This window comes from Schistocerca americana, chromosome 3 (assembly GCF_021461395.2).
Source record: "Schistocerca americana isolate TAMUIC-IGC-003095 chromosome 3, iqSchAmer2.1, whole genome shotgun sequence".
Classification (NCBI taxonomy): Eukaryota; Metazoa; Arthropoda; class Insecta; order Orthoptera; family Acrididae; genus Schistocerca; species Schistocerca americana.
Window position 1 is genome coordinate 915,927,570 of NC_060121.1, and position 21,207 is coordinate 915,948,776.

General features: G+C 41.9%; 1 protein-coding gene across 1 annotated transcript in view; it reads right to left on the reverse strand.

Annotated features, from left to right (window-relative positions):
- LOC124605690 (serine/threonine-protein kinase meng-po) overlaps window positions 1–18,055 on the reverse strand; it is a 373,132-nt gene extending 355,077 nt beyond the window's left edge. Inside the window, exon 1 of the mRNA XM_047137545.1 lies at window positions 17,979–18,055. The gene's annotated coding sequence lies outside the window, so the exon portion shown is untranslated. The remainder of the gene's footprint in view (window positions 1–17,978) is intronic.
- Between the last annotated feature and the right edge of the window lie 3,152 nt (window positions 18,056–21,207).

Below are 21,207 nucleotides of genomic sequence, written 5' to 3' on the forward strand. Positions count from 1 at the left end.
GTCCAATCCCATCTCGACCGGTTCACCACTTGGCGTCACCCTCGACCATCGCCTCTCCTGGACTCCCCATCTCCGGACAATCCAAGCCAAGGCACACTCCCGACTCCATCTCCTCAAGCTCCTTTCCGGCTGTACGTGAGGTCTGGACCCCTCCACCATCCTCCACACCTATAAACCCCTCATCTGGCCTATCCTTTGTTACGCCCATCTGGCCTGGGTCTCCGCCCCCCCCTACCTTTTATAAATCACTACAAATCCTTGAACGCCATGCTCTCCGCCTCGCCTATCGCATCCGTCTCCCCTCCCCCACGCGGATCCTGTATGATTTCATCCCCTTTCCCCACCACCTCCTTTTCCTTGAGAGGATATGGATCCTGTACACCTCCTGCAAACTCGATCCTCTTCATCCGTCTCACCCCTCCTCTCCCACCCCCGCCCACTGCCACGTCTGTGTTCCCACGTCCCACCCGGTCTCCATCTCTCCACCCTCCTTACCCTCTCCCAAGGTGGCTTCCGCCAGCTCCCTCTCCCTGATGATGTCCTCCTCCGCTCCATCTACCCCTCCTATCAACTTTGATCCTGCCCCCCCCCCCCCCACTTCCGGTGTCCTTTCCTTTAGGCACCCTCCCTCCCTTCTCTCTCCTTTTCCCCCCATCCCTCTTCCTCCATCCCTCTTCGCCCGGGCTTCCCCTCCCCCTTCCTCCTTTGCCGGCCGCGGTGGTCTAGCGGTTCTAGGCGCGCAGTCCGGAACCGCGCGACTGCTGCGGTCGCAGGATCGAATCCTGCCTCGGGCATGGATATGTGTGATGTCGTTAGGTTTAAGTAGTTCTAAGTTCTAGGGGACTGATGACCACAGTAGTTAAGTCCCATAGTGCTCAGAGCCATTTGAACCTTCCTCCTTTATCTCCTCCACCCATCTCTGCTCTCCCTTCTCCCTCGCCCCCCCCCCCTCTTCCTCTCTTGGCAGGTCCCCGGACACGCACACGCTACGTGGACTTTCGCGCGCCATCAGTGTCTCGTGTGTGTGCCTTCGTTTGTGTTTCGTGTTTGTTCGCCGTCACGCCACCACTGTTCACGAGTACCGTCGCCATCATCCCTGTTATGTGCGCCGTGTCAACTAGTGTCAGTGATGTTTTCTCGTCCAGCGTGAACGGCTCCATGTTTTTTGTTTTTTAAGCGTCTACACTTTTTGCCCACCGTTTTGATTGTATTCTCTGTGCCACCTATATGTACTACTTCTTGTAAAACTCAAGGCTGAAGAGCGGCGTACTCTGCTGCTGACAGCCCGCCTTGTGTAAGGTGATGAAAATCACAATAAAGAAAAAAAAAATAGCCTCGATCACACTAGTATACCCGGACTAGAAGAGAGCGCTAGAAGAGCCGCAGTGATATTAACGAAAGCAGTGACTTATGAGCTTGTGTGATTAGTTTGCATGGAAATTGTATCTATCAAAGGACATTGATTATTGCGTGTCGCCAATTGCTTGCGACCCATCATGTAGAAACGAAAGTAAATTATTGTAAATTCCATTACTGTAATACATCTACATCTACATGATTACTCTGCAATTCACATTTAAGTGCTTGGCAGAGGGTTCATCGAACCACAATCATACACTCTACCATTCCACTCCCGAACAGCGCGCGGGAAAAACGAACACCTAAACCTTTCTGTTCGAGCTCTGATTTCTCTTATTTTATTTTGATGATCATTCCTACCTATGTAGGTTGGGCTCAACAAAATATTTTCGCATTCGGAAGAGAAGGTTGGTGACTGAAATTTCGTAAATAGATCTCGCTGCGACGAAATACGTCTTTGCTTTAATTAATGACTTCCATCCCAACTCGCGTATCATATCTGCCACACTCTCTCCCCTATTACGTGTTAATACAAAACGAGCTGCCCTTTTTTGCACCCTTTCGATGTCCTCCGTCAATCCCACCTGGTAAGGATCCCACACCGCGTAGCAATATTCTAACAGAGGACGAACGAGTGTGGTGCAAGCTGTCTCTTTAGTGGACTTGCTGCATCTTCTAAGTGTCCTGCCAATGAAACGCAACCTTTGGCTCGCCTTCCCCACAATATTATCTATGTGATCTTTCAAACTGAAGTTGTTCGTAATTTTAACACCCAGGTACTTAGTTGAATTGACAGCCTTGAGAACTGTACTATATCGAGTAATCGAATTCCAACGGATTTCCTTTGGAACTCCATTAATTGGAATTCCATTAATATGATTTGCTTGTATGTTGTCTAGTTATCCGAGAAAACAGCTTCCTAGGCAGCCTATAAGAGACGAGTGAGCAGGATCCCTTTTAGTTAGATACGACATTACCCATTGTGTTGCCATACTGTCAGTTCCATAAACCTCAGCTTATCCAGGAGAATATTGCGATTCACACAATCAGATGCCTTAGATACATCACAGAAAATAGCAACATTTGCTGTTTTGTTATTTAATACTTGTAAAATCTGATGAGCGAATGTGCATTCTCATCTGTGCAACTCTTCTGAAATTCATACTGTGGTTTACTGAAGATATTATTGTTGCTCAACTGTGGTACTATTATGTTGTCAGTAGTGAAACGAGTCGCAGGTTTCTGAAATCTCTCCTATCATCTTTTCTATAGAGGCGTTTAACAATAGCATGTTTCAACTTCTCTGGGAAAATTCTCTGAGTTAGTGGCGTATTACATATTTCAGATTGTATTATTGTATGTGAGCAAGTATTTAGTACTTAGCCGTGCATAGGAATGTTGCAACGTCAGCAAACTGTAATAAAATACAGGAAGACTTATGAAGGATCAACAGTTGGTGTAGGAACTAGCAGTTGATCCCCAACGTAAATAAATGTAACGTACTGCGTACAAACATAATATAGTGCGGCGTATAAATATAATATAAATATCATGTGAAACGGTGACAACCGTAAAATTGCTGAGCGTAACTGTCCAGGGCAAAATACAACCAACAGCCACACACACACACACACACACACACACACAAACCGCAGGCTGTAGGAAAAGTGGATGCCAGATTGATATCCATTTGCAGAATCCTAAGAGCGCTCATTTCAGTGGTTCTTGAGTACTGCTTGTCAACCTGGGGCTGTCACTAGGTCACTAGGTAGGATAATAAAGGAAACATAGAAGATCCAAACAATAGTGACGCATTTCGTCTTGGGTTCATTCAGTAAGTGACAGAGTGTTACGAAGACGCTCACAAAATTCTAGAGGCAGTGAATTTACTGTAAATAATAATGTAAAGCGGCGTTAAAGGATACACAAAAAAATAATTTATAAACTTTCATTTCCATCTGGATCTGCTTAAAAAGGCTGGTTACGTTGTATCTCATGTGATGTACAGGGCGTTGTGCATCTAGCAAAAGAATATCCGTGTGCAGAGTTAAGAACCGACACAGTAACTACATATACCGAGAATTTGTAAAAAATTGTAAATACGAAGTTTTATAACGAAATTCCGCAAGAATTTGGATGAGAAGGGTTGAAAATGGACACCCAATAAGATATGGAGTGCTTGAACAGTAGTGTAATGCAGGAAACAAAATACAAATTTAAAGTTTCCGAATGCTCTCGGCTGGAAGAATTGCGAAAAGGAACAGAGCTAATTGTTAACGCCATAAAACAGATAGCTTACAGCAAAAAAATTAGATGTGTATCAGAATCTGAGAACATCTATTCTCTGTATTTGTCGAATTACCGTTGGGAGAAAGAATTAGATGATTCTAACGTAGATTTAAATTGTAAGTTATAATTTAAGCTGCATGTTTTTAAAACTATGCCTAGCAATAGTTGTTTTCTGTGTGTAATGCATATAAAAAATTTAAAAAATATTTGGTAAAGGAATGTTTGTTTCCTTACACGTCACCTGGCCAAAAATCCTAAATAAAATGTCTCCTATTTACAATAATGTACATGTTTCTTCTGGATAGTGAACTGAAAAGATGTTGAAAGTGAGGTGTTGGATGACATTGAAAAGTTGCTGAAACTAAGTAGCTAAAAACATCGCAACCCTAATTTCGTACGCAGAGGAAAAATGTAGTAGTATTAAAGTTAAAACCACTGTACCATATAAATTCTAAATACCCCTTATTACAACTGGAGTCTATATAAATCTCTGCAGTTAACCAAGTGTGAATGTAACTTTCTTTGGTTGTAATCCTTTTTTACAATAAATTTTATATGTAGAGCATTTTTTTAGTTTTTTACACCCCGTTCCCTCTGTAATAGGGTACAAACCGAGACACACACACTCTCACAGAGAGAGAGAGAGAGAGAGAGAGAGAGAGAGAGATGAAATTTACTGATGAGTCAGTACAGCATTTGACATAAACACAGAGAGATGGAATTTACTGATGGGGCATGCGGGAGATGAAATTTACTGGGAAGACTGTACAGTATTTGACATAAACATTAAGTAAAACACGTAAAGCATAAAAGCAATGACATTTGTTGATGAGGCTACAGTAATGACACAAATATTTGTATGTGTGTGCGTATGTGCGTGTATGCATGTGTGTTTTTTTGTGCGTGTGCGTGTGTGTGTGTGTGTGTGTGTGTGTGTGTGTGTGTGTGTGTGTGAGAAAATTTTGATAAGTAATTGAACAATTCAGGTGAAGAAGCTTGTGGAAATACTGCAGTATAGTTGAATTGTTTATAACATGGCGGTGTTTGGCAAAATATACTATGCTGTCACTGGCTGTTCCATTTTAACTAAAATTTCTCCTTTGTGCCATCTTGTATTTTTCGGATGTCACAAATGTAAACAAAGTGAGCCCATAGATATGCTATTGTTTCTTTCTGTAAGTCGTAGACAACAGCAAAGAGAAATTACATGAAGGTACACGAGACAATGATCTGCTTAACTGTGCTCTGAGGGTCAGTGATTAACAATACCATAAGTCATTATAGTAGATGTATTAGTATTTGCAGCATAAATTTTGGTACTAGAAGTTGCTGTAGATAAATTAAGATAGTGTTTCTAATTATAGTACTTTGTTACATCTGCAGTAGTTGTAGTATATCCAGTTGTAATTTCATTAATAGCAGCAAGTATGTATAAAGATAACTGTAAAATTACCTAAAAAGATTGAAGTAATGAAAACTTATGAGTCTTTTTCTCTCACGGTAAAGGAAAATTCGTCTGAGAATGGAAGAAGATGATATACATTAACCACAAGTAGAGTATTATATCGAGAGCCATCAATTGTTAGAGCAGTAGTAGCTAAGAAAAACAGAGGTAAAGAAAAATAGTATGCTAAATGCTACAAACTTAGTTCAACATCCACAATAGAAAAAAAAACAAAAAAACACAAAAGACGTTTTTCGTAATAATTCACTTAAATGTAATTGGACATGTAACAGACCATTAGTGGATCTAGAAAGTGGACTAGAATGAAAAAATAAACAAATAAATACATAAATTATACGTAAATGGTTCAATAATTTCCAGAGATATTATTAAAAATTTAGTATCGTATTAAATTTTGAATACACAGCCCCTTTCTTGCAATACACTCGCAGTGCTGATCGTAAAAGCTCTGGAACACCTTGACAAAAGCTTTAGCTTCAGTGTCGCCCAGAATTGCAGTCGCATTCCGTTGAATCGATGCAAAATCTTCGAAATCTTTCCCTGTTTATAACAGATTCGAGTTTAGGGAAGAGTATGATGTCTGCCAGGGTCAAATAAGGCGAATATTGTGAATGCGGAGGGGGATATTCGAGTATCGTAACACCTCTTTCGGTCACCAACTAACTTGCAAGAAGGGTATCGTGGGACAAAAAACAACGACAAACACTATCGCAGATCCTGTGCCCTCGAAACAGATAGTCGTCAACTACTATGAAAGGCAGCTAGCAAAGAAAATTTCGGTTTATGTAGCTTCATATTTATTCGACTAACTGGATCACTTGTCTTTTCGTACCATAGTTCAGTCTAGAACTGACTGAACCTACTGTATATAACCTACTTGGAAAGGTAGGACTGTATCGGGAATACTTAGCGTATGTGCTGCAATACAGGCGGTGCACGTATCGAACGTATGTGAGAATGGAGGAAGAACTTCAGACTCAGAATATTGAAGCGGTAAGGATTGCGAAAGAGCTTATTACAGCAGTCCAGCGCGGGTCACATGGGGAATGAAGCGTTTCAAGTGACTGGAAAAATACGCGGATCATTCCTGTTTTAAAGGAGGGCCATCAAACCACCGCACGCAACTATGTGTCTATTTCGCTGACGGTAATCTGTTGTAGAATTTTGAAACATGTGTTATCCTTGTATGTTAAGACGACGTCCCCTGTAGGAATCAACATGGATTCTACAAACAACGATCGTGTGAAACCCAGATCGCTCTGTTCCTCCACGAGCAGATAAGGGCGCCCAGGCTGATGCCGTCATCCTTGACTTCCGTAAGTTCGATACAGTTCCGCACTATCGCCTCATCAACAAAACAGGCGCGTGTGGAATACCAGACGAGATTTGTGGTTGCACTAAAGAGTCCCTTGGAAGTGGAACATAGTATGCCATTCTTAACGGAGAGAAATCTTCAAACGCAAAAGAGAAATCTTCAATCGCTAAAGCAACTCCGGGACCACCCCAAAGAAGTGTTACAGGAGCATTATTGTTCGATATATATATATATATATATATATATATATATATATATATATATATATATATAAACCTTTGAACATAGCTGCTAAGGTTCAGTGACCGTGTCAGAATTATGTAGGAACAAATAAGCCCTCGATCACAAATATTAAGTCAAAATTGACCTGGTTTCGACGCTACTATGAGAGTCATCTTCAGTAATAGACTGTTCTAAAACATATTAGGTAGATAGTACATTAATAAAATTAAAATTTGTACTGACTGGAAAAGATGCAGTACTTACAAGTCACATATTGAAAAAGATCTAAGCCGGAAAGGCGACGTCATGAACAGTTGTGAGATGGCGAGCCGCTAAGAGCTGCTCGTACTGTGAACAAGGGTTGCAACGAGACTGACCCAGTGGATAACGTCCGAAATTTCATGAGGCACTTCCTGGAAGTAGGTCTTGTGTGTAGAGAAGTCGCAATGCTAGAAAATAGTAACGAAATGGAGGAAGACCTGCAGGGCATGTACACTTGGTGCAGAGATTGTCATTTGGCTCTCAACGTAAGGAAATGACAGGACCCGATACCGTATATTTACACTATTGCCAATCACTCGCTGGAATTAGTCACATCCGTTAAATATCTGCGAATTTTTTGTTGTTGTTGTGGTCTTCAGTCCTAAGACTGGTTTGATGGAGCTCTCCATGTTACTGTATCCTGTGGAAGCTTCTTCATCTCGCAGTACCTACTGCAACCTACATCCTTCTGAATCTGTTTAGTGTATTCATCTCTTGGTCTCCCTCTACGATTTTTACCCTCCACGCTGCCCTCCGATACTAAATTGGTGATCCCTTGATCAGAACACGTCCTACCAACCGATCATTTTTTCTAGTCAAGTTGTGCCACAAACTTCTCTTCTCCCCAATCCTATTCAATACCTCCTCATTAGTTATATGATCTACCCATCTAATCTTCAGCATTCTTCTGTAGCACCACATTTCGAAAGCTTCTATTCTCTTCTTGTCCAAACTAGTTATCGTCCATGTTTCACTTCCATACATGGCCACACTCCATACAAATACTTTCAGAAACGACTTCCTGATACTTAAATCTATACTCGATGTTAACAAATTTCTCTTCTTCAGAAACGCTTTCCTTGCCATTGCCAGTCTACTTCGACCATCATCAGTTATTTTGCTTCCCAAATAGCAAAACTCCTTTACTACTTTAAGTGTCTCATTTCCTAATCTAATTCCCTCAGCATCAGCCGACTTAATTCGACTACATTACATTATCTTCGTTTTGCTTTTGTTGATGTTCATCTTATATCCTCCTTTCAAGACACTACCCATTCCGTTCAACTGCTAAGTCCTTTGCTGTCTCTGACAGAATTGCAGTGTCATCGGCGAACCTCAAAGTTTTTATTTCTTCTCCATGGACTTTAATACCTACTCCGAATTTTTCTTTTTTTTCCTTTATTGCTTGCTCAATATACAGATTGAATAACATCGGGGATAGGCTACAACCCTGTCTCACTCCCTTCCCAACCACTGCTTCCCTTTCATGCCCCCTCGACTCTTATAACTGCCATCTGGTTTCTGTACAAATTGTAAATAGCCTTTCGCTCCCTGTATTTTACCCCTGCCACCTTCAGAGTGTGAAAGAGAGTATTCCAGTCAACATTGTCAAAAGCTTTCTCTAAGTCTACAATTGCTAGAAACGTATGTTTGCCTTTCCTTAATCTTGCTTCTAAGATAAGTCGTAGGATCAGTATTACCTCACGTGTTCCAATATTTCTACTGAATCCAAACTGATCTTCCCCGAGGTTCGCTTCTACCAGTTTTTCCGTTGGTCTGTAAAGGATTCGGGTTAGTATATTGGAACCGTGACTTATTAAACTGATAGTTCGGTAATTTTCACATCTGTCAGCACCTGCTTTCTTTGGGATTGGAATTATTATATTCTTCTTGAAGTCTGAGGGTATTTCGCCTGTCTCATACATCTTGCTCACCAGATGGTAGAGTTTTGTCAGGAATGGCTCTCCCAAGGCCGTCAGTTGTTCTAATGGAATGTTGTCTACTCACGGGGCCTTGTTTCGACGAATTTTTTAATATGATGTAAACAGTCTAGACCGCAAGAAACCTTTATTTGTGTGGTTACCGGTTTCGGTCAGTTACTGATCATCTTCAGATCTCATGCGAAACAATTGACGTTCGTGGAGTCCGTAACGCCTGCTCCATTCACCGCCTCCGCCTACGATTATTCCTACATATCTCAATTTATTGATGAAGTAGATAAAATGTTTTTCTAGTATAAATAGTACAATTGACTTCCAATCAGAAAAATTGATATAAATCAAGAAAACAATCCTACCAACGTGGTATGAGGTCTGAAGATGGTCAGTAACTGATCGAAACCGTATCGGTCTAGACTGATTATGTTCATTTTAAAGTACTAAGAAAAACCAAAGTTGTTCACGAGAAATGTTCAAGAATTGTCTGCGAATATGTGTGCAGAGCGATTTAAATTTGAACGACCACTTAAAAGTAATCGTAGAAAAGGTGGATGCCAGACTGAAATTCATTGGGAAAAGTGTCAGAAAGTGTAGTTCACTCACGACAGAGGTAGATTACGAAACTTGTTCCATCGATACTCGAGTATTGTTCGTCAGTCTGGAACCCTTACCAGATAGGATTAGTAAAGTAAATAGAGAAGTTCCAAAGAGGAGCATTGAGTTTCGTCACAGATTCGTTTAGTATGGACAAAAGCGTCACTGAGATGCTCGTCCATCTCCAGACGCTATTAGAGAGGCATTGTGCATCACAAAGTCTTCACTGTTAAAATTCCGAGAGCCTATGTTGCTAAAAGAGTCAGCTAATTATTTACTTCTTTCTACGTATATCTCGAGCAAAGACCATGAAGGCAAAATTACACAGAGAGGGCAAAAGCTTACCAACTATCGTTCCTCCTGCGCACCATTAGCGACTGACGCAGGAAAGGGAGGAAGAGGGGAGAGGAGTTACAGTGGTGTACAAAGTACCCTCTGTCACACACCATAACATGGTTTGCAGAATATAGGTATAGATGTCCATGAAGTCGGCTAGTACTTTGTAATCACACAAAGAGTAACAGATAAGAGACAAAAGAGCCTGTTATAACAAACTGCAGTTGACGTTTGTTGAGGACCACCTACGCTATACGTTTTTCATATTAGATGCATTGTACTGCCACCTACTGCCAGGTACTCCATATTAGCGACCTCATTAGACATTAGACATTGTGAGAGAGCAGAATGGGGCGCTCCGTGGAACTCACGGACTTCAAATGTGATCAGGTGACTGGGTGTCACTTGTGTCATACGTCTGCACGCGAGATTTCCACACTTCTAAATATCCCTAGGTTCACTGTTTCCGATGTGATAGTGAAGTGGAAAAACATACAGCACAAAAGCGTACAGGCCGACCTCGTCTGTTGATTAACAGAGACCGTGTGTAATAGACAGAAATTAATCCATATCATCACACATGAATTCCAAACTGCATCAGGTTCCGCTGCAAGTACTATGGCAGTTTGGCGGGATGTGAGAAAACTTGAATTTCATGGTCGAGCGGCTGTTCATAAGCCACACATCACGCTGGTAAATGTCAAACGATGCCTCGCTTGGTGTAAGGAGCGTAAACACTGGACGACTGAACAGTGGAAAAACATTGCGTAACGAATCAAGATACACAATATGGCGATCGGATGGCAGGGTGTGGGTATGGCAAATGCCCGTGAACGTCATCTACCAGCGTGTGTAGCGCTAACAGTAAAATTCGGTGGCGGTGGTTTTAGGGTGTGGTCGTGTTTTTCATGGAGGGGGCTTGCACCCCTTGTTGTTTTGCGTGACACTATCACAGCACAGACCTACATTGATGTTTTAAGCACCTTGTTGCTTCCCACTGTTGAAGAGCAATTCAGGGATGGCAACTGCATCTTTCAATACGAACGAGCACCTGTTCATAATGCACGGCCTGTGGCGGAGTGTTTACACGACAGTAACATGCCTGTAATGGACCGGCCTGTACAGAGTCCTGACGTGAATCCTATAGAACACGTTTGGGATGTTTTGGAACACTGACTTAGTGCCAGGCCTCACCGGCCGACATCGATACTTCTCCTCAGTGCAGCACTCCGTGAAGAATGGGCCGCCATCCGCCTTCCAGCACCAGATTCATCGTATGCCTGCGAGAGTGGAAGCTGTCATCAAGGATAAGGGTGTGACAACACCATACTGAATTCGAGCAATATCGATGGAGGGCGGCACGAACTTGTAACTCATTTTCAGCCAGGTGTCCGGATACTTTTGATCACATAGTGTATATGATACTTCCTCCTTTGGCGCCTTCTTACGCTGTGCTGTTGGTCTAGACTAGAGGCGCTGTAGCCTTCAGCTGCCGCCAGCTGGATGACTTCGGGAGTTACTTCTGCAGAAGTAGTCGTGGTGGCGGGAGAACAATGGACGTGAAAACATTTGGCACTGCCAGTGCGTCGCCACGGCGAGGCCCGTATCTGTATGCGTCACGCGCGTTTTCGCGGAACTACGAGATAATTCATTTTCTTTACTACTGGTGTTTCCCTGTAACATTTCCCAATACGGATTCGATAGCTTAATTTACGTTACTCAAAAAAAGGTCTTGAAAGTTAATTTGGTGACACTGAATACAAAAGTGACTTTAAACTTCAAATCGTAGCCGTTATTTACTATTATACTTTTTCGCTAAGTGTCAGGTTCGAATATACGCAGTTGGCACCATTTTATGACTTTGTCGTAATTCTCACAGCTTCACGCCATCCTGTCGTAGGGTACATGGGCTGCACATGTTCATCACTGATCATTAGCGTTGTGGCCATAGAACTGTCTGCCGTTCTTATAAGAACTGCTGTGAAGTGGTACTGTGTTTTGTCGCTTCTCGAAGTGCTTTCGTGAGAGTATTGTGTTCTAATGAACTTCCAGCTAGCAACCTGCTATTAACACTCGTGTAAAACACTATCTCGTTAATGTAAAAATAATCCAGATAATTCCTTTACATTTCCGGAAGAAGATTTAATTTACACCTTCTGCAAAAAAAGGTCTGTTTCTCGCATTCTGTGAGACGGAGGAACAAGACAGGAATCTAGGCTCCACACGTCTGCTGTACTTCTTTACTACATGTTCGTCCAATCTCAAGGAGTGGGTAGATCGAATAGGACGTTGTATGCCGTTTGGGCTGTTGATGATTTAGATGCAGTCCTCCAATCGAACTAATGACGTGTTTCATGCAGATTCTCCTACAAACAAAGAGAGACTGAACAAAGAAAAACTCGGAGTTGTGTATAATAATAGACACTTTGCACGCTCTGAAAAAGAACTTCATAATTCTGAAACTCCAGAGAAGATTTCGGCGAACAATGAAGTCTTAACTGGAGATAGAAACCATCCAGTTTGAGAGGCGAAGATTTATTTTCCCATTCTGTTTCTAAAAAGTGGGAGCAGGGTTTTTATTGGTCCACAGATAAGAAAAAATTTTAAAGTCAGTTAGAGTTAACGGTGAAGGACAAAAAGAAAAATTTAAGTAATCTATGAATAATGTGACGTGCTTGAATAAGCTGTTACCTTGTCACATACAACTAAAACCACCCTTGTTGCAATTACACCTTTGAGGCGCAGTCAAATGAAAACGAGACAGGTAGAACAAAAGTAAGTAAACTGTTCTTTATTTACAAAGTAATCGGCATAACTGGTAATACATTTATCGTGCAACGAGTCGTGGACAAATGTTTGCCGTTCCCTACAGAACTAGGATTGTACCCAGGCGTGCTCACCGTCGTCCGAACCAAATTGACTGCGACGAACGCCTTTCTTCCGGACTCCAAAAATACGGATATCGCATGGGGAGATATCGGAAGTGCTTGGAGGATGAGTAAGGGTTCCAAGCGAAGCTTCAGCAGCGTAATCGAAACAACCTTGGCCCGCATTTTGGCAAAATTGATTCGACTATGCTGCAGAAGTTTCGGTTGGACGCCCTTACACCAACCTCCACGCACTTCCGATATCTCCCCACGCGCTTTTCCGTATTTTTAGAGTCAGGAAGAAAGGCATTCGCGGCAGTCGATTTGGTTCGGACGAAGAGGCGCACACCTGAGTCTGTACGCAACCGAAAGCATTTTTCCATGAAGCAATTGACCGTTTTGTCTCACTGTAAGATAAATGTTTTATTAACAGTTATGGCGATTATTTTTGAAGTAATAAACAGTTTACTTTTTTTTTCAGTCTTTCTTGTTTTCATTTGACTGCCTCTTATAGACAACTTGTAGGGAAGCAGCCTACTCACGCCTTATAAAATTCACATCAGTCCTTTCCATTGTGTGCCAGCCTAGTCCGCTCTAACTAGCTCTGACGTCATAAATATTGCGCAATACTTTAAAATGAAGTAAATAACATGAAACGTTTCTAGCATGTCAGGAGTAATACAAAATCAATATGTGTTGGATATCAGTTCAATAACTTTAACCATTTTCGAAATTTGGATGTTTTTCCGTAAAAATCACTGGCACAACAGAAAAGAGCTAGAAACTTAAAAATTTATATTTAGATTCCTTTTGCATAATCATTTAGTAGAAACAGTATTCTGGATCTCACAAATTAAAATTTTAGTTGAAATTCATGATTTTCTGGTTTTTGTCTTAGAAATTAAGGAAGCAAGATAGATTAAGTAGGTGAATAAATAAAGTTAGGATGTTTAAGTTTAAGTAGAAGGGAGATCCGGTATAATCATAAAAATGTAAGAAGTTTCAACAGAATAACTATAAAACTATAGCTATATCGTATCTCCAAAGAGCAAGTTCAGAGCTCGTCTACTGCGTGTAGTGTAATTAAATTAATTCTCTCGCCCAAAATATTTGACTTACCCACGTGAGACTTTTATTATGATTACTTACTTGTGTGCTGATTGCACAATTAAATTGAAAGCTTCATAGGCCATCAGCAAAGGAAGCAATGATTTATTCGATAACTTAAAGTGGTGCATTACTAGCCCAGCGGCTAGTCGGGAGAGCAGATTTGATCAGGCGTTCCCTTAGCCGTCCACACCGCGGCTTTATATGTAAGAACGCTGCGCAAGAGAAGGAAGGCCCCAGTTCTCTCCACACGCTGATTAGCGCACCACCTGTGCCGGGAGTCGCGTCGCGTCGGTATCGTTGATATGAACAGCCTCGGATGCAGTAATAAGTTACTCGGGATACCCGTAACCATGAAATCGTTTTCGAGTGAAGTGTTAATTTTGGGATGACGTTAATGATCTATCTTTAGTTTGCGTATGTCGTATTTTCACGTGCCGCTGCAGGACAGACATTCTACCATTATTAGCGTGGCGTTTGATGAACATTATCATCAAATTATGGCGAGCATTCTCTTAAACATTTAATTTGAACAGTTATAGTTGCATCAGCACATTAGACTCTGAACTGCTCTGGTAGTTGGATTGTGTGGATTGTGTTTGGTCTGTGACTTTCAGAATATAGTGAACATTTTAGAGAGAATGGTTTTTGATTATGAATCCCAGACAATCTCCTAATTCCTCAGAGCTATAAGCTGTAGCTATAAATGTATTTCTCAGATGAAGTGGGCACTAGGAATTCTAATTACAGGCTTCACGTTGTGCTAATCACTTTCTGGTTGCCAATATTGTAGTTGGAGAGCCAGTGTTGAGAACAGCAAACAGCATAAATACAAAACATTTATTGCACTATTCCACCTGCCGCCCCACAAACTTCTCACCAAATTCTAATAATGTTAGAGTATTTCACTATAAAATAAAAGGGAGTACTGACATATCAAGTATTATAGTCGAATTATTTAAAGGACTGTCCTGCATCACGGAACCAGGGACAAGCGGAAAGGAGAAGCTCTTGAGGTATTTAATATTTTTTCATATTTTCTTCTAAGATACTTAAAAAAATTTCCATATCCCAAAAAGAGAGACAGTTGTTAAATTAAATTTTGTTTTACCTGATTCAGAACCCATAAAGAAATCATTTTCTATTCGCCATACCATTCAACTTTTCAAAATTTGGAACCCATTGTTGTTCTTCACCCATCCTGATTTGATTTCTGCCATGTTTTGTCTAAATCTTCATGCACCACCATAACGACTGATAATGTAGAGGTATTCATGTTGCGATGGTGCTACATGACGCTACATGTGTAACTGACTCAAGTTCACATTTGCCCCAGTGACCTTAATTGTCATTATAAATCTCAAGCTCGTACTTTTCACTAATTATGTAATTGTTCCAAAAAGTGATAAACGGAAATTCATCGGTCGACCCGAATGTTAAGCTCCTTCCCGGGTTCTGGCTGCGACAACGGTAATTTCTTATTAAATTACGGAAATTTCAAAATATATTTCTCTCAGCTTTTTTAACAAGTGTGCTGGGTGGATGGTTGGGGGGGGGGGGGGGGAGGGGGGCGGGAAGAACGGAAATCTTCCATCCTATTCTCTTGGCTCAACCAGTGAGATGATGCAACACATCTGGATGCACTGAAGTGGCTGATCTATTTCTGAAATAAAACAGAATTAATTTAAAAAAGGAACTTCTATTTCATTGCACCCTCAGGTCCCTGAATTTCCTTAATGAGGAGATGAAACATTTCACCGCCACTTTATTTCCTAAAAGAGCTGTGGGATGGGAGGGAGGGGGTGGCTTATTTTGAAATTTCTGCCATTTAATACCAAATAGGTTATTTGTTCAAACTGTCATTGTCAGGGTTCAAACCGAGGACGGGTTATTACCGTATTTTTGACTTAATGACGACACTCACGTTTATGAGTGGAAATGCTGACCACGAGCTACTTTCTTCCTTATATCATCAAAACCTACGCACAGTAAAAACATAAAGATTGTACTGGAAGACCCACTACTTCACCATTCATACAGCATTAAATATACTTGTATTTGTTGTTAGAGTAAGGTTAATTTACTCCTTTAACAAAATAAAATCACTTTATTGTAAGATACCTATTGGTAGTAGATGAAGGTATTAATTTGCTATAGAAACTACTCAGAGGCTCGAGCCTAGAATAAATGGGCTCGATTCTATACTGCCAAAGACGAAAGTAGAAAATTAATGAGTGAGTGGAGTAGTCTGCTATTGGAAAGGTCGACTTTCGATGTGTATTCCGTGGTTCCCACGCTACCAATCAAAAAATGAGGACGCTATAATCGCTTCTTTTTATTTGTTCTTTTTCTTTCATTTGCATCTAAAGCGCAACAAATCTACCCACGCCATCAGATATTTATTTCACCCAAGGATCATAAAAGTAAGGCAAGAGCCAAGCGGTCTAAGGCGCTACAGTCATGGACTGTGCGGCTGGTCCCGGCGGAGGTTCGAGTCCTCCCTCGGGCATGGGTATTTGTGTTTGTCATTAGGATACTTTAGGTTAAGTAGTGTGTAAGATTAGGGACTGATGACCTTAGCAGATAAGTCCCATCAGATTTCACACACATTTGAACATTTTTTAAGACAAGAGAGTTTAGGATCCGTAGCAAAACGTGTAGACAATTGTTTTTCCCTTGCTCAATAGGCAAATGGAGCAGCACACAAAAACGCAAACATTGGTTCGAAGGAGCGTCGGCCACGCGCTACAGAGTGTAAGTAAACGTAATGGCAGCTTCCCGTAGAGTGAGGGTATGGCCTCCTGTTGATCGGGCAGCGATGTTTATCTCTGCGCCTCTCTTGGTGCTATTAGAGAGCAGAGGTTTACGTGCCAGCACCGAGTTTTATCCTTTTTATATCCCACGCTCCCTCTCTCTCCCTCTCTCTCTCTCTCTCTCTCTCTCTCTCTCTCTCTCTCTCTCTCGCTCTATCACCAACAGAAACACCACACTTTAGACGTACACACCAAGCAGTTACAATGAAGCAACAACACTCACACTTTCATTTACGAACAAAATTAACTCCTCTAGTTCAGACTGCTTAGCCACTAAATGACTTATTCAGCTCCCTTCGGGTACATCTCATATCACGCGTATGCGTGCTAATGGCGTGAGAGACACAATCAAGTAATTCAGCGGATGTTTGCCGTAAGACTACGATCACCAAACGTCGGCTGATAAAATCATCCAGCAACTTGGTCACATTTCGTCGAACTGTAATTCTTATTTGTTTGTGGAACGAATGCCTCAGAAATTCTGTAGTTTGAAACAAGTACTATACTGCAGTTCCTTTTATCACAAAGACGACGAATTCAAATAAGTGGAATTATTGTTTCCGGAGAAACATGTGCTGTTTTCTAACCTATTCGTATAACCGGATTAATTCTTTGAACACACCTTGCTGAAGAAAGAAACGGTGTATTGTTCACGTGTTAACGCTTCTACATCACATCCTATAAGCAATAAGCACGGACAACTATAAATGCCATTTCAAATTCTGAAACTATTACGCATAAACAGCTAAATTTCTTACGAAATTGCATATATATAGTCTAAAATGTAATAAATATAAATAAGAAAGCGCTGATATTTTTCAATGCAACATTAGTGACTCAAGTTCGCTTGTTTGATGAATGGCGAATTTTCATAGTGACAATGACAAAATGGTACGTTACGAAATTAAGGTATTTCTATACAATGTGTAAAATAATCATGTTTCTAGGTGAATGCCTTTTATTACGACGCACGAAGTAAAAGAACAGTAGAATTTTTTTTTGCATGAAAACTGAATCATTTATTAAGCAAAACTCCAAAAATTCATTTAGCCTACTCTTATTTAGTAAATAATGTTTCACAACACCATGTTTTTCGCAATCCTTCTGATGCCGGAAGCGGATGTTGCTCGAATCTGTCGAAGAAAACAAACAGATTTGAATTCCACCAAACACGGTCCGATTTCGGAAGTGTCGCCCGATAAGGTAGGTTGGACTCCTAATCAGATCTCGCACAAGATATCTTTCAGGTACGAAAAGATCGGCGGCTGTGTATTTCAGTCAGCCAGCGTCAGTTCAGCCGGCGACATTTTTAGTCCATCGTCGGCGGAACATCGAACACGGCCTGAGTGACTTCCTAGCTGTACACCACTTTAATTTAGTTCTTCGTTCGCGTCTCGCAGAGATGTCCCAACGTCGCGAGTGACCAAACATTTCCAACTCAGAGGATGATTGCTATAACGTATCCCTCAACCGCCAGATTCACACGAGTGTATCAGTAACCATTCAGCGCCGACATTCCGGCCGTCTGGCTGCTGCTGCCACAGTAATTTGGTTGTGTGTATGGAGCCTGTGGTGGGTGGGTGCGATCGCAGAGGCAGCACGCTGGACCCTGGCTGGAGAGCTGGTTGTTACCTGCTGTGTAGCGGGCAGCGCGCGCATCGTCTTCGCGGTACGCGAGGAGACTGGCCCCTCCCCCAGGCTCTCCTGCCCGCTCAGCTCTGCTGTGAGGGGAGAGGGGAGGAGAAGAGAGGAGGGAGCTATTTCTGTCGCGGCTGCAGCTGCACAGCCGTCGCCGCAGCCCAGTTCCTCTCCGGGAGGAGTCGCTCCCTCCTCAGAGGCAGAATCCCGCCTCGTCTGTCCACCTCCCTAGGTTTCAGGTGCTGCCAGCATGAGTACATCTACATCTACATGTACATTTATACTCCGCAAGCCACCCAACGGTGTGTGGCGGAGGGCACTTTACGTGCCACTGTCATTACCTCCCTTTCCCGTTCCAGTCGCGCATAATTCGCGGGAAGGACGACTGCCGGAAAGCCTCCGTGAGCGCTCTAATCTCTCTAATTTTGCATTAGTGATCTCCTCGGGAGGTATAAGTAGGGGGAAGCAATATTTTCGATACCTCATCCAGAAAAGCACCCTCTCGAAACCAAGACAGCAAGCTACACCGAGATGCAGAGCGCCTCTCTTGCAGAGTCTGCCACTTGAGTTTGCTAAACATCTCCGTAACGCTATCACGCTTACCAAATAACCCTGTGACGAAACGCGCCGCTCTTCTTTGGATTTTCTCTATCTCCTCCGTCAACCCGACCTGGTACGGATCCCACACTGATGAGCAATACTCAAGTATAGGTCGAACGAGTGTTTTGTAAGCCACCTCCTTTGTTGATGGACTGCATTTTCTAAGGACTCTCCCAATGAATCTCAACCTGGCACCCGCCTTACCAACAATTAATTTTATATGGTCATTCCACTTCAAATCGTTCCGTAGGCATACTCCCAGATATTTTACAGAAGTAACTGCTACCACTGTTTGTTCCGCTATCATATAATCATACAATAAAGGATCCTTCTTTTTATGTATTCGCAATACATTACATTTGCCTATGTTAAGGTTCAGTTGCCACTCCCTGCACCAAGTGCCTATCCGCTGCAGATCTTCCTGCATTTCGCTGCAATTTTCTAATGCTACAACTTCTCTGTATACTACAGCATCATACGCGAAAAGCCGCATGGAACTTCCGACACTATCTACTAGGTCATTTATATATATTGTGAAAAGCAATGGCCGGCCGAAGTGGCCGTGCGGTTAAAGGCGCTGCAGTCTGGAACCGCAGGACCGCTACGGTCGCAGGTTCGAATCCTGCCACGGGCATGGATGTTTGTGATGTCCTTAGGTTAGTTAGGTTTAACTAGTTCTAAGTTCTAGGGGACTAATGCCCTCAGCAGTTGAGTCCCATAGTGCTCAGAGCCATTTGAACCATTTTTGAAAAGCAATGGTGCCATAACACTCCCCTGTGGCACGCCAGAGGTTACTTTAATGGCTGTACTTCCTTCATCGTAAGTGAAGGTCAATACCGCACCATGTATTGCTTTGCAGTTGCTACGTCATAAGATTATCCTACCCCCGGGAAGTAAACCGCCCTGACACGTTGAGCACGTACGGATACACATGAGAGTTTTTTACTGGCAGACAGTGTGGTACTCTCAGGCAGTACTCGCAAAATTATTTACACTAGAGGCGAATTTTCGCTAATAGTTACTGCCTGAATGATGCAAAATTACTACAAAATCGCTGAGAAAACAGTATTACATGTTAATAAAGAAAAGACAGAATACCTGCCCGTAAGTAAGAAAACCATAAAAGATGCACGTCTGACTGTAGATGGATTCAATTTCAAGACTGTTGACCACTTAAAGTACCTAGGAAGTCTTTTTAGTAATAACAACAGAACTGATATAGCAATAGATGCCTGTTTATCAACAGCAAACAAGACATTTTTTAGTTTCATCAAAATTCTAAGAAAAAGATCACTTATACTTGTGATGTTATATGGACGTGAAACATTAATATTTAGAAAGAAAGATGAAGAAAAACGGTTAATATTCTAAAGAAAAGTACTAAGGAAAATTTTCGGACCTGTATAGGACGAAAATAACATGGAATGGAGAATAAGAAGAAATGAAGAATTAAGAGGGCTGTACAAACACTGTAACATCGTCGAAGTGCTCAAGAGGAGAAAGTTGAATTGGGCAGCCATGTAGCAAGAATGACAGAGAATAGACTACCTAGATTGGCATTCACCATAACAATAGATGGAACGATAAGAAGAGGGAGACCCAGAATCAGATGGCGGGATAACATTCAGGAGGACACAGCTAGGATGGACAGCAACACCAACTGGATAAACAGCGCATTGGACAGGCAGAAGTGGAAGAGGCTCATAGAGCAGGCGTATGGTCGATAAGGCCCTTGCCACTTGTAAAGTAAAGTAAAGTGAAAGTAAAAGTTACTGCCTGATAGTTCCTTTGCATTCTGTAAGTGTCCGAGAGTCTTGCGAGAGCAGATGTCGTAAGCTTTTACACACAGGGTAAGAGTGCCTGTGAGTGCAGAGAGATCACTCTGCGTGAGATTTTTCTGTCGTATTTCTGTGCCTGAAGGAAGAGGTTGTGATGGAAGAGCGTCGGGCTTCAGCTGCAGTTTCAATACTTCTGGTGTGCAAAGAACTAAAGTAAACGAACGTGTTCTTGTTGGATGAGAGAGCAGATTAGGCGGCGGGACGGTTTTGGAGCGTTCAACAGTCTCATTGTAGAGCTTGTGATAGAACATCCACATCAATATCTGAATTCTACGAGAATCGCAGCGATGGAGATGGAAGAAATAATCGCTATAACTGGACTCAAAATTGTCAGTCTGTGTACTGTTACGCGTAAATCTATTAAAGACAGACAGGTTGCCGAGCGGCTCTGGACGCTTCCGTCTGGAACCGCGCGACCGCTACGGAGGTTCGAATCCTGCCTCGGGCATGGATGTGTGAGATGTCCTTAGGTTAGTTAGGTTGTTCTAAGTTCTAGGGGATTGATGACCTCAGATGGTAAGTCTCAAAGTGCTCAGAACCATTTGAACAGACTGGTTGTGAAACTAATATTTCTAGCATCAGATAGATGCATTCTTTTTAATATTTATTGAAATTGCAATTACGATGAAATAACATTACACAAATTTCACCTTGCTAGCCATAGACCCTTGAATGCCAAATACGGCGAATATTTGACAAATGAAGTATTTCCGGACATTTATTTAAACGTATATTGACTTACGGAAGCACTCGTAAATTTATGAATTTCTGCTCTTCAACATACA